Source organism: Dasypus novemcinctus, chromosome 1 (assembly GCF_030445035.2).
Source record: "Dasypus novemcinctus isolate mDasNov1 chromosome 1, mDasNov1.1.hap2, whole genome shotgun sequence".
Taxonomy (NCBI): domain Eukaryota; kingdom Metazoa; phylum Chordata; class Mammalia; order Cingulata; family Dasypodidae; genus Dasypus; species Dasypus novemcinctus.
In genome coordinates this window covers 59362073-59376954 of record NC_080673.1, presented here as the reverse complement: position 1 = coordinate 59376954, position 14882 = coordinate 59362073, and the positions used below count along the sequence as shown (strand labels likewise).

The 14882-nt window shown below is 36.5% G+C and overlaps 1 non-coding gene across 1 annotated transcript; it reads right to left on the bottom strand.

Annotated features, from left to right (window-relative positions):
* Positions 1–14127: 14127 nt before the first annotated feature.
* Positions 14128–14255, bottom strand: LOC111764315 (small nucleolar RNA SNORA31). The gene has a single exon (XR_002796953.2). It is a non-coding gene; the product is annotated as a small nucleolar RNA SNORA31 (small nucleolar RNA).
* Between the last annotated feature and the right edge of the window lie 627 nt (positions 14256–14882).

Sequence of the window (14882 nt, the reverse complement as noted above, 5' to 3'; positions counted from 1 at the left end):
AAGCGTCATTCTATACATGACCCTCAGACCATGAAATCTAATGGAGTATGCCCTGCTGGGACTCAGAATTATTTGGGACCCATGATTCCTGCTTTCCTTTTAATTTCTCTCTATGGGAACAGGAATGTTTACCCTATGCCTACAGCTCCTTTAAATATTGGAAGCAGTTAACTTGTTCTCCAGATTTCACAGATTTATAACCTGAGGGGAATTGTGTTCCAAAACAGGTGACCCCTATAACCGATTTTGATGAAACTGTACTTAGCATTGTTCCTGAAATAACTTAAGTCTTTGAAATATTGTAAAGAAATGAATGTATTTTGTATGTAGAAGTAACATGTCTTTTGGGGATCCAGAAGGAGGTGTGTGATGGGTTGAAACTGTAGGTACACCAAAACAGCATGTTCTTAAAATTAATCCATTCCTAAGGGTATGGGTATGTCCCCACTGTAAGAAGGATCTTTTGATGAGACAACTTCAGTTAAGGTGTGATTCATCTCATTAATGATAGGTCCTAATGCTCTTATAAGAATGAATACACAGAGAGAGAAAAACAGAAGCAAGAAGCTTAGAGCAACAGAACCTGGAAGAACAGGGAGAGACTAGCAGATGCTACCATGTGGCAAAGGAGTCAAAAATTGTCAAGAGCTATTCTTTGGGAGGAAATCATCACCCTTATGCTGCTTTGCTTTGGTCATTATCGCAGACTCTACCTCTAAAGGAACAAATTCCTATTGTTTAAGCTAACCCGATTCATGGTATCGTCTTTCAGCAGCATAACCTCGACACAAAAAACAAACTATTTAGAAAGAAAATATAACATGAAAGCATAAAACTTTCCAAAAAGTAACCAGAAATTCAATTCCCACTTCATGTGTAACAGAAAAAAAATATGTATTTAAAACAAAAAAATGGCTTGTTCCTTTCTATCTTCCAAAGGCATGATATAAATGTTTATAGAGATCTTCATTACCTACTGTGTGGAAGAAGAGGTTGAGAGGACAATATTGAAATTCCAAAATATCCAGTCTGGGTTGTTGAAAGTAGCTTCATATGTCAAGATAAGCATGGTTTCAATTGGGGAAGTAGAAAGAGAATGTTTTTTTTCTGAATAATAAAATAAGAGTAGAGTTTTCATGAAGAAAGTTATGGCATATAGTGTGATCAAAGGGATATAACGTTTCTTAGTGGAAAAGAGATAGACAAGAGTCATTTTATATGTAGTCAAAGCACTTCCGAAGCTATGTCAAAAACTCACTGTCAGTGAATTTACACTTCTGCACATCAAACTTCCTCCAGGTCTGAAATCTTTTAGTATACTTCCCTAACATGTGTAAGGAAATTTTTGTTTTGTTTTTATTTTTTTATTTTTTATTTTTTATTTTTACACTGACAATTTTTTTTTATTGACTTTGTAATAATATTACATTAAAAATATATATGTGAGGTCCCATTCAACCCCACCCTCCCACCCCCCCTCTCCCCCCCCCCCCCCAACAACACTCGTTCCCATCATCATGACACATCCATTGGATTTGGTAAGTACATCTTTGGGCACCTCTGCACCTCATAGACAATGGTTCACATCATGGCCCATACTCTCCTCCATTCCATCAAGTGGGCCCTGTGAGGATTTACAATGTCCAGTGATTACCTCTGAAGCACCATCCAGGGCAGCTCCATGTCCCAAAGACGCCTCCACCTCTCATCTCTTCCTGCCTTTCCCCATACCCATCGTCCACCATGTCCTTTTCCCAATCCAATGCCACCTCTTCTATGTGGACATTGGATTGGTTGTGTCCATTGCACCTCTATGTCAAGAGGAGGCTCAGATTCCACATGGATGCTGGATGCAATCCTCCCATTTTCAGTTGTAATCACTCTAGGCTCCATGGTGTGGTGGTTGTCCTTCTTCAACTCCATCTTAGCTGAGTGTGGTAAGTCCAATAGATCAGATTGTAGGTGCTGGAGTCTGTTGAGGCTCAGGACCTGGCTATCACATTGTCAGTCCAGAGATTCAAATCCCCTAAATATATCTTAAACCCCAACAGTAACTGCACCTCCAGCACATTAGCATGAAAGTCTTATGAAGGGAGATCCCATCTGAGTCCAGATTCATCACACATAAACACCATTTCCAAAGAGGGGCCATCTGCCCTGGTAGTTAACCCCATCGGCCATGACCATAACTCCCATGGGTCTCTTTAGCCCTCAAAGGAACCAATATCTGGGGGTTGTATCTGCTTTATCTGTCTCTCTGACTCTGCTCAGTTGTGCATGAGGGCAATCCTTCTGCCAGCCTCCAGACTCTTTTTTAGGAACTCGTAGCCATATAAACTCATTTCTCCTTTCCATTTCCCCCTTACTTTAGGTCAAACAGCATTTTAGAGTCATGGTATTTTATGTAGACATGGATATTCTGCTGATCCGCATTGAACCTTCCGTATACGGTCATTTTCCAGTTGCATCATCAGTTGGTAGTTGATAGTGGTCCCTCGTTGCCAGGGAGGCTCATCCCCGGGTGTCATGTCCCACGCTGGGGGGAAGGCATTGCATTTACATGCTGAGTTTGGCTTCGAGACTGACCACATTTGAGTAACATGAAGGCTGACAGGAGAAAATTCCCAGGCACAATGTTGCTCTAGGCCTTGTTCTTATTTTAGGTTTATCAGCTCACAAGCATAGTCATTAGCATCAGGGGCTCACTGTTGAACCCTCACTCCCTCCCGGTCCCCGCCACTGTACCTGGGAGACTGTCGCTGCTCCCCTAGGGACCACGACAGAGCACCACTGGCCAGGAACCCAGTACCCCCCCCTACTGTGGTTTTTAATTTTTGCCACTATGAGTATATCCAAACATTACCATGCACCCTGGACATATGTTCTGTACAGCTCCCTGTCAGCCATATATCACCTGTCATTGGTATCCCATACCAGTATCCCTCCATTGCCATTGTTGAAACACTCTGTGATCCAGAACTCCCCGAAATTTGAAGCCCAATATAATGTCATGGTCCCTTACTAGGGAATGGCATATAGCGATGGGTTTAAAGGATAGATAAAGAACTTGGATAAAGTTAGATAAAGAACTTAGATAAAGAATGTTGACTTGAAAAAATTCCACATCCTATCTTTTTCTTTCCCCCCCCCCCAATTATTCAGCTTTTCTTCACAGGAGTCCTAGACCACAGCAATGTATATATATAATATACAGCACTTCCACACATCCACCAGAAAACCTTTTCCCTTCCACAGTGATACTCTTACGCCCTATTCATATCATACTTACTTAAAGTGATGTACAGAGTCTGAGACATTAGCTTTCTAACAAGGTGACATCTGTGCTTACATTATGGTGCATACTTTAGGATACACAGTTCTTTACATTTTTAGTTATCCTATGTTTTACATTATGGTTTACATTATCAGTCTGTCATCTCCTATATGTTATGGTGTAATATTACATGTTTTATATCCATCCTTGTGTACTCTCAAGAAACTCCTCTCTTACCCCCCATTTACTTTGGTTCCACACATTTAACGTCCATTTTCCCTTCCACCTTGGTGCCCACAGTGATAGCCAACCTCCGTTTCCTGAGGAGCCACTTCCAGAGATAGATGGAATAGTGTTCAGGGCCTAACTTGCTCACTGCCCCAATGCCCTGGGAGCCACCCTTTCTCTCGAGGGATACAGTTCCCTCTATTTGATGGCATTAGTCCTCCCCAGGATGTGGGTCCACCCCCACTCTCACTACTTGGGTTTCTACCCCATGGTGTCACCCACTCTGGCAGAATGAGCATTTAGACTTTCCCCAGGAGCCCGTCCTGCATCAGACCCTCCCCTCCGAGCATTCTAAACAGGTAACCCTCTTTATTATATTTTGATATGATTTTCTCGGCATTTTACTCTCCACCAACACCTGACCCTCTCCTGTGTTCGTATGCTACCCCTCCCTCCCCCCACTTTTGGGCAACGTTACCCATCCGTCCCTCCCCAGCCACCCTCAAACCCGCAAAGCCCCAACCAAAGGCAACCCCTTGCCCCCCTTTTATCTCTTGTGTTCATACTTACCACCATCTCGTCTTAAATTTCACCCCTGCAGACATCGGCTCATATTCTTCCTCCACCCTCCGATTTCCTGTAAGACTATCGTTCAGTCTCTTGCTATCTAGGGCAGCTTGTTTATTTCATATCATTGAGGTCATGTAGTATTTGTCCTTCAATGTCTGGGTTGCTTCACTCAACATAAGGTTCTCAAGATTCATCCATGTTATCACATGTGTTTGTAGTGTGTTTGTTCTTACAGCCGAGTAGTATTCCATTGTGTGTATATACCACATTTTATTGATCCACTCATCTGTTGATGGGCATTTGGGTTGATTCCAACTTTTGGCAATAGTGAACAATGCTGCTATGAACATTGGTGTACATATATCGGTTTATGTTTTGTTTTTAATGGATACTGAAGGAAAGTGGAAAAATTTCCTGCCTGGACTGTTTTAGAGTAAGAGAAGAGAGAAACAGGAAGCAATATAAAAATGAGATTTACAAGTCCAGTAAAACAGAAAAGAAGAGATAGAGAAGACCATGAATCTAAATTCCTGAGAATATACAGGTATTTGGGAAAGGTATTGGTTTTCCTTACAGATGGATGATAGGACAATCTGGTTAACTTATATCTATTATGTCACTTCTTTTTGCTAGTATTTTTTACACAGGAATTATTCCACCATTAGGACATTAAACAGAAATTTTGTGATTGTATTTTTTTTCATCTAGAAATCTTCTCAAACTCAGATTAGGGAAACACATCATATATCCTGCAAAATTTCCATTCATATTTATATGTTGGAATCTTAAATGGCACACAGTAAAAAGTTAGTTACTGTTCTGAGAGTAAGCAAAACTCTATAAAGTAACAAACAAGTTGAAGTAAACTGTACAAAGTATCATATAAAAATAAAGCAGTTTATTCAAGCTAGATTCTATTTAGAATTAGATGAATGATTCATAAAATTCTAGTATTTCAGGATTTTTTCTTTTTAAATGGAAAGTTCATCAACATATAAATGATACAAGAATGGGAACTTATCATTTTTAAGGGGCAGAGCATATTATCAATGACATATTAAGTTTCAAACCAAATAAAAGTCTCAGTGAATTTCAATAGGTGCTCTATGTTCTGATTTTTTATATTATCTTTTATCTTACTCTATAACATAAAGCAACATATGATCTAAGAAAGAACTTTTCAGTTCTTTGATCCAAATTCAATATTAAAATGGTCAAAGAACTCAAGAACTATCCTTATGGAAAATTTTCAAGATAGGAAACTAAATCTCAGAGGAATTAGGTAATAATGTTAGAGTTAGCTTATGATAAAGTGAGGAATCTTAGACTCCACCCATTTTCAAATGTTCTATGGATTAATCAGACTTTCTAAAGGAAAACAAATCTAATTAAATAAGCTTTCATACTCACTTAAAAACAACCCAATAATAAACTTGTAAAGAAGTGAAAGCCACATCAACTAGTTGCTGCAGTTACTCGAGTACTGATCTTTTTAGTGGAAAATAGCTCCTACTTTTCCTTCTTCAATTAAAACATATTTCTGGATTTAAAAATGCTAATTCAAAGACCAAGCACATTCATGACACATGCTTCAAGGAACTTAAAATTTATGTGTGTTGATAGGACAAACATGAAAAAACTGGATAACATTTCTTGTCAATCTAATTACTTAGAGCAATGTTTACATAGTCTTCTAAAGTTACAAGGCTCTCTACATAATCTTAAAATTGCTTTTCTTAAAAGACAGAGAAGTCAGGAGAATTGAACAGAATAAGACAGCTGGTTGTCATACTTCATAAAATTTAGATTCATAGGACTGAGCACTTCAAGGAGCAGGAAAGAGAATGGATCTAGAAAGGATTTTGGTCCACAATGTTTACTAGATAAATTCCAACTGTGGTAATTTCTTGCAGCAATTATGATACATCTAGTAAACGACATCAGCTACCTACTTTAGTAGAAAGAAACCTTATATCATGTGAGTTCCTGTGGATTTTCTATCAAAGCATTGTAATATATAATTCAAAAAAGACATCCATGGTCAAATAAATTCTAGAAATGTTGCAAAACAGTAAACATAAGGAAAACATTTTGAAGAGAATAATATATACATTTTCAAACCAGAAACAACCCAATTTTCATGTAAAATTTCCACTGGGGCACTATGTATTTTAGATCTCTCTTTATTAGAAGAAACAAACAAACTACGCCCTCTTCAGACATATATGTCAAATCCAGTATAGAACAGGGAGTAACAGTTCTCTATTAGCCACCATCTATGTGAAGAAATGAAGAGCAGATAATTAAAGAAAATTTTTATTTTATGGATGATTGCTAAATATTTTTTCCATAGAGTAAATTGTAGAAAATTCTTATGAAGGCTCTGGCATTCTTTATTCTACAGGTGGAGTTATAATTTGTTGACATGTTAAGGAAAACTTGTTTTTCTTGCTAGTGCATTTCAAACCTATGTAATTTATGTCCCAGTTTAAAAAATGTCCTCATAAACTTTTACAATATTATGTTACAGTAAAAGGATAATTATTAAAAAATTATGTGATTACCTAAAATGAATCAGATTTCCAAATAGAATCATCAAGAATATGGGATTTTTTAAAAGTAGATTTTTCATCAAAGCAGTGATAAAGCTTATTGCTTCTTAATTTTTAAAAGCTAATCAGGTCATGGAACAATTATTCCTATGTGAAAGAAAGAATTCTGTTATTCAAGCAGGCTGCCATGGCATAGATGGTGAAGAAGTGAAATTAGAATCCACAATTTTAAAAGAAATATTTTTATTAGGGGATAAATCTAACTTTTATGTGGTAGTTTATGACACATGAAAAAAGTAAAGGTACTTACTTTCTGGTATTTTCTTATTTCTTACATAATTATAAAAACTGGAAAATTGTTTACGCTGCTATTATCCAATATCACATACAAATACCTAACTTTGCATCTTTAAATTAAGTGTTCCCATGTTGATCTCATTCTTCCCAGAGCTGGATATTTGTTCACTAGCACACTTGCAAACTATCAAGGGATTTAATTGAAATAACTTTATATAGGTTCTTTTACATCTATTCTTTTAGAATAAATACATATTTGTAATTGAACTTCAGAGAAGATTTACACCAAGTGGCTAATATTCATCTATTTTTTTATGCCCATCACAAAAGATCATGAATGTTCTTGATTTAATTGTTTTTGAGTTCCATATCACCCCATTACAACTTCTAAGAAATTCCTCTTATTAAGCAATGCTAATAAGGCAACCATATAAAACAAGTCAGAATCTCTCTCTCTCTGTTTATATGTATGTATATATATAGTTCATGTTGAGTTTGTCAACACATTCATGTTCCACAGAACTTCAGGTTTCACTCTATAGTATAAATTGGAACATTGAAGTATAGAATACTTCTTTGTCATGATTATTAATAAATACAGAATTTATTAACTTTCTTTTCTCTCCCTATCTAAAATTTCAATATGCAAGAATCATATTATGTATAAGACTGTCATAAAGGTGAGTACCTTCTCCTTATAATTATTCACTATATAATGTTTTGTGAACCAACTGATGAGATAAATTTTGTCATTCTACTGTTAAAAGAAATAAAAGAAAACAGAGTATATATGGCTAAGAGATTCAAGATGGAGTCAGATCATTCAGGGGGTACTCTTAGGCAGGTCTCAGCCAGATACAAAACTGCCAAGGTATGCAAAGCTTGAAACAACAATGTTGCTAAAATTCCTAGGGATATCCAGACACCATAAACAGTCCATGTTGGAGGGAAGATACACGATGGTGGAGTAGGGAGCAGTAGGTTGCATTCATCTTTAAAAAGTGCTGGGAAGACAGGCAGGCTGACCAGACATAGAGGAATTTATGGGGTCATGGAGCCATTAGCAAGGGTGGTAGGCAAATGGGTGCCCAAAAAGCACTAGGAGCAGTGGGCCATGGGATAGTCAGCGAGGGCATCAGGCAAGGAGGGTCCTGTCTGGACACTGGTGGCCGAGAGGGAAGCTCAATTGTATTGTTTTGTTTTCTTGCTCACTTATCTTGTGTGTACCTAGGAAGCAGCAGGGCATAAGACAAGGAGCAATAGGCAGGCACAGGCAGCTGGTGAGGAGAAGCCTATCCAGACGCCAGTGGCCTGGAGAGGAGGTCCATTTATTTTTTATCTTTACTTTACTTTTAAAAAAAATTCTCTCCTTCATCAGAAACCTGTCTGGGCTAAAGACCAATAGATGGGTGTGGGAGGCCAGCAAGGAGGAGCCTACCCAGATGCTGGTGGCCTGAGAACAAGGCCCATTTTTTCTTGGGGGATGGGTTAAAATTAAACTTGGTTCATTATCATGATAGTTTTAATTTCATACAATTTTCATAGTTCTTGAATTGTTACTCTTTGATTTTTAAAATTTGACCATTTAAAAATATGAAAACCATTGCTAGCTCACAGGTCACAGAAAGAAAGCAAGGGTTAGATTTGGCCTGCTTGGGCCATAGTTTGTTAGCCCCCTTTTTAAATAAAATTTTATTGACATGTATCATTGATACAATAACATATATAAACAATATGTGTACAATAAAAGTTGGGAACTTAAAAAACAAACATGCTTATCAGATATACGATTTCCAAATATTTTCTTCTATTGAATACATTTCTTTTTCACCTTTTTGACAAAGTCTTTTGAAATGCAAAAATGTTCAGTCTTAATAAGGTTCATTTATCTTCTTTTTTTTCTTCTTCTATTTCTCATGCTGTAGGTGTCAGGTATAAGAGACTACTGCCTACCACAAGATCTTAAAGATGTCTTCCCAAACTTCTTCTAGGAGTTTTATGGGTGTAGCTTTTATATTTAGGTCTTTGATCATTTTGAGTTGGTTTTTGAATAAAGCGTGAGGTAAAGGTCCTGTTTTTTCTTTTGGATATGGATATTGAGTTCTCCCAGCACCACTTGTTGAATATGTTGTTCTGCCCCAACTGAGTGCACTTAACAGCCTTCACTTGACCATAGATATGAGGCTCAATTTCTAAATTCTTGATTCAGTTCCATTGTTACATATGTGTATCGTTATACCAGTCCCATACTGTTTTTTGTTGCTTTTTTTGTTTTTTTAACCACTGTAGCTATGTGTTTTTTTAACCACTCAGCAAATGTGAGTCCTCCAATTTAGTTCTTATTTTTAAAGAGATTTTTGTCTATTCAGAACTGTTTACCCTTCTAAATAAATTTGATAAGAGTCTTTCCCTTTTCTGCTAAGAAGGCTTTGGTGATTTTTGCTGCAATTACGTTCATCAGTTTGAGAAGAATTGATATTTATTTAGTCTTCCAATCCATAAACACAAATGGCCTTCCAGTTTTTAGGTCTTCTTTCATTTCTTTTAGCAATGTTTTCTAGTTTTCTGAATATAGGACCTTTATATCATTGTTGAAGTTTATTCCTAAATATTTGATTCTTTTATTCACTATTATAAATCAATTTTTTTCTGACTTCCTGCTCAGATGGTTCATCAGTGGTGTACAGAAACACTATTGATTCTTGCATATTAATCTTGTATCCCAACACTTTGCTGAACTCTTCTATTAGTTCTAGTAACTTTGATGTAGATATTGTAGGGTTTTCTAGATATAACATCGTATCATTAGTGAACAGGAAAAGTTTCACTTCTTCCTTTCTTATTTTGGCCCCTTTCATTTCTTTTTCTTGTCTAATTGCTCTAGCTAGAAATTTTAGCACAATACTGAATAACAGTGATGACAGTGGGCCTCCTTGTCTTATTTCTGAATTCAGCAGGAAAGTGTTCAGTCTTATACCATTGTACACAGTTAGTTGTGGATTTTCCATATATGCCCTTTGCCATGTTGAGAAATCTTACTTCTCTTCTGCAGGATGAAAGGAAAATACAGGAGAGAGATGTTTGAAGAAAAGTAAAGAAAGAAAGATTCTTAGTAAGGATAACTAAAAGGGAAAAAAGAGAAACAAAACTAAAATATGACATATATAAAAATTTAAAAAAATGACTAAAGTAAATTCTGACTTTATAGTAATAACATTGAATGTTAATGTATTATATTCCCCAATTAAGAGACAGAGATAGGCAGAATGGCTTAGAAAGATATGATCCATCTATGTGCTGTCTTCAAGAGACTCACCTTAGACCCAAGAATACAAAAAGGTTGCAAGTTCAAGGCTGAAAACTCTTTTCCATTCAAACAGTAACCAAAAAAGAGCTGGGTTAGTGTAGCACTTTGATATTATTGATGAGTTCCATGAAGAAATAATGGATTATGTTTGTAAACTTATCTTTTCCTCTGGTCATATTATATTATACTGTATTCAGAGGTTTACTTGATTAAGTACTCATGTAATCCTTTTGTGCCAGTAGGGTGTTGAGTCCCCCCCACCAGAGATAAAAGGCATGGCAAAGGACAAAGTTGAGTGTTTTTGATGTTGGAGTTTGTTGCTGAAGCCTTAAGCTGGAATCCCAGGAGGTAAACCCACAGAGGAAAGAGAAGCAAGCCCCAGAAAGGGAGGAACCCAGGAAGCCTGAACCCTTGCAGACATCAACAGCCATCTTTCTCCAACACATATAAACAGATTTTGGTGAGGGAAGTAGCTAATGCTTTATGGCTTGTTATCTGTAAGCTCCTACCCCAAATAAATACCTTTTAAATAAAACAACCAATTTCTCGTATTTTCATCAGCACCCCTTTGGCTTACTAATACAGTTAGCTATACTAATATTAGACAAAATAGACTTTAAATGCAACACTGTTGTAACAGATAAAGAGGGACTCTTAAGGTTAATAGAAGGACAATCTACCAAGAGGAAAGAACAATCATGAATATTTTTGCACCTAACTACAGTGCTCCAAAAATATATGTGGCAAACACTGACAAAAATGAGGGGAGAAATAGACACATCTACCATGATATTGGGAGACTTCAATATGCCATTTTCAGCAATAGACAGAACATCTAGACAGAGGATCAATAGGGAAACTTTGGGATCTTTAATAAAATATTAAATGAACTAGACCTAATAGACATATATAGAATAGTGCACCCCCTAAAAGCAGAGTATGCATTCTTTTAAAGCATCCATGTATCATTGTCCAAGATATACCTCATGTTAGTTCATAAAACAAGTCTCAACAAATTTAAAGAGATTCAAATTATACAACGCACTATCTCTCACCATAAGTAATATAGCTGCAAGGCAATAATGGGTGGAGAACTAGAATACTCACAACTATATGGAAGTTAAACAACTAACACTTAAATAATCACTGGGTCAAGGAGAAAATTGTGAAAGAAATCAGTAAATATTTTGAGGCAAATGAAAATGAGAAGACAAAATATCAAAAAGAATGTGATACAGCAAAAGCTGTGCTGAAAAGGAAATTTATAGCCCTAAATGCCTACATTATAAAGGAAGAAAGAGCTAAATTCCAAAACCTACCTTCACATCTAGAGGAACTAGAAAGAAAAACAGCAACGTAATACTAAATCAAACAGAAGGAGGAAATAACAAAGAGGACAGACCTAAATGAAATTGAGAATGAAAAACAACAGAATTAACAAAACTAAAAGCTGGTTTTCTGAGAAGACTAATAAAATTAACAAGCCCTTAGTTTAGCTAATAAAGAAAATATGAGAGAGGATGCAAATAAACAAAATCATAAATGAAAGAGTGGACTTCACCACTGATCTCAGAGAAATAAAAAGGATCATAAGAGGATGCTATGTAAAATGTAGGCCGACAACTTGGGCAGCTTAAATGAAATATTCAAATTACTAGAAATACACAACTATCTTCACTCATGAAAGAAGACATAGAAGTCCTGAGCAGAACAATCACAAGTAATGTGATTGAATCAGTCATTAAAAACCTCCCAACTAAGAAAAACCCAGGACCACATGGCTTCACAGGTGAATCGTACCAATCATTGTGAAAAGAACTAATAAAAATCCTATTCAAACTCCTCCAGAAAATTGAATAGAAGAGAATATTACCTAACTCATTCCATGAAGCCAACATGATCCTAATACCAAAATTTCATGAAGATTCTACAAGAAAATTACAGACTAATCTCTCTAATGAACTTAGATGCAAAGCTCCTCAAAAAATACTTGTTAATCAAATTCAACATCAGATTAAGTGATTTATACACCATGATCAGGGAGGTTTATCCCAGGTATGCAAGAATGTTTCAACCTAAGAAACTTAATTAATGTAATATACCACATTAACAGATCATAGGGGGAACAAAAAGATATGCTCATCTCTACTGACACAGAAAAGGCATTCAATCAAATCCAGCATCTTTTCTTGATAAAATCACTTGGGGAAAGTGGATGTGGCTCAAGCAGTTGAGCCCCTGACTGCTACATGGGAGGTCTCAGTTTTGGTTCCTGGGGTCTCCTAAAGTAAACAAATAAACACTGAGCAGATGACAAGCAAAAACAATGAGCAGACAATGAACAAAAGCTATGAGCATATGATGGGCAAACCAATGAGCAGACAAAGAGTAAAAGAACAAGCAAACAATGAACAAAAACAAACGAGTGGGGAGTGGATGTGTCTCAAGCAGTTGAGTATCTGCTTCCCACACGGGAGGTCCCAGGTTTGGTTCCTGGTACCTCCTAAAGAAAACAAACAGACAGCAAGTAAAAACAACGAACATACCAAATGAGCAAACAAGCAAAACAAAGAGCAAGCAGAGGAGGGAACCAACTCTGGGGCGCAAAACGATAAATAAAATAAATAAATAAATATACTTGGAAAGACAGGAAATGAAGGAGTCTTCCTCAACATGAAAAAGGGCATAAATGATAATAAACTAACCTCATTTAACTACCTAACCTGATGGACAATTAGAGTACCCTAAAGGCCTAACAAACACAAGTTGTTTAATCTTTTCCTTTAAAAACCCTTGACTGAGAATGACATGACAGTACAAGGTTTGGGTTGCTATCTGAGTCTGTGCTCCTGAAATTGCCATTCTAAGACCCAAATAAATACTTTTACTGCATTGAAGCTTAGTTTATTTTTCATGTTTGACACTACCAACATGTACAAAATCTTTGGAATTCATGTCATTAAGAGATATTTTTAAATTTAGTTCTTTTTTAAGAACAAAGTTTAAAAGATTACAAAACACTATGCAAAGTTGTTTTTTAACCTAGTATATTACAAAAAAAAAAAAACAACAAAATATCTTCATATTAGGGATCTTTATGAAGCTCTGAGTGAAACATTTTGCTCTTACCACACATTTGCACTGTGAAATTGAGATGCAAGTATTTGACTTAGTATTAAGTAGCTTCCCAGTGTGAATGGTTAATATTTAAATATAAATATTAAATGAATTTCATGACCCAGGTCTTTACTTACTTCACAAAGTTGCTTTAATGATGAAGTGTGAAAGTGCTTCAGAGACTTAAGCATATTATAAAATGTAAATTGTGCTTATTTTAAAAGTTTATCTGTCTGAAATGTGCATTCTTTACTCTTCTGCATTTTCCCCTCTTTTCTAGACTCCCTGCAGCGTTTCAGAAGAGTTGAACTTTAAATTCTGTGCTCCAAGAGATCTTTAAACTTTCTTCTGTTGTACAAGTACTAATGTATAATGCAGAGGGTTTTTAAAAAATCTCAGTAGAATTTCAAAAGCACTGTGCCAGTGGATGAGTGCATTGTAAAGCATACCAGTTGCCTTTAGCTACTAAAAAGAAAGTCATTTTTATATGGTGTAAATAGGTGCCATCTTTCTAGGGCAACTCATCAGGCTTAGAATTGAGCATATCAGCCAAAGATGCTGAAGCAGCCTGATTATCTTGAGAAGAGCTTGCAGCAATATAAGGGGCACGCCCTTCTTCAGCATCCAGTTTAATCTCTTTAGCCTGTATGCAGAGCCACTTGCATATGTTTACCTCTCCACTGTAGTTCCTTATTTGACATCTTTCTTTTTTTTTTTTTTTTGCTGTTAAATTTATTTCTGAGTTTCAAAGATTATTTTCCCTTCCCCAGGTTTTTAGAATTTCCTGTATTCCCCCATTCAATCTTGGCTGCCACAACCAGACAGAAAGCATGAAGACCATCTTTTTCTGCAACTGCAGTGGAAACCTTAGCAGCAGACATTAACTGCTCCAGGTCTGTCAGAGATGCATTTTGACATCATATTTTAACCGGTAAACACAACGTATGATTATTCCTAAAGAAAAAAAAAATATGGCAAGTACCTGATGGCATATTTTTTTTTGTATGCATTATATGATTGACAGATTGATAATAAGCCAGTAGTCTAATTTAACCCACCATAGAAAGACCATATTAGCATATATCTTAGTTTGCTAAAAGTTGCTGGGAGCAGTATACCAGAAATGGGTTTATTTTAATGATGGGAATATTACATTAAAAGTGTACAGTTCTGATTCTGTGAAAGTGTTCAATTCAAGGCATCTTCAAGAGATGTTGTCTTACCAATGTTTGGTTGCTGGTAATGCGGGACTCCTAACAAGTGGCAAGCCACAAAGGCAGTTCTATCAATCTGAATCTCTGCCTTTTCCTCTAGACTTATGCCTTCCCTGAGCTCAGCTGTGGGCAATCAGGCTTACGGCTCATCTCTGCTCTCTCCTTCTGGCCTTGTCTCTTCTAGCCTTTCTGGGTTTCTCTGTCTCTGTTGCTTTTTTTCTGCTTTCAGTCCTTTATTTTATAAAGAACTCCGGCAATAGAACCAAGACCTACCCTGGGTTAGTCCTCTCCAAAGTAATCCAGTCAAGCACCTCCCAACTCAA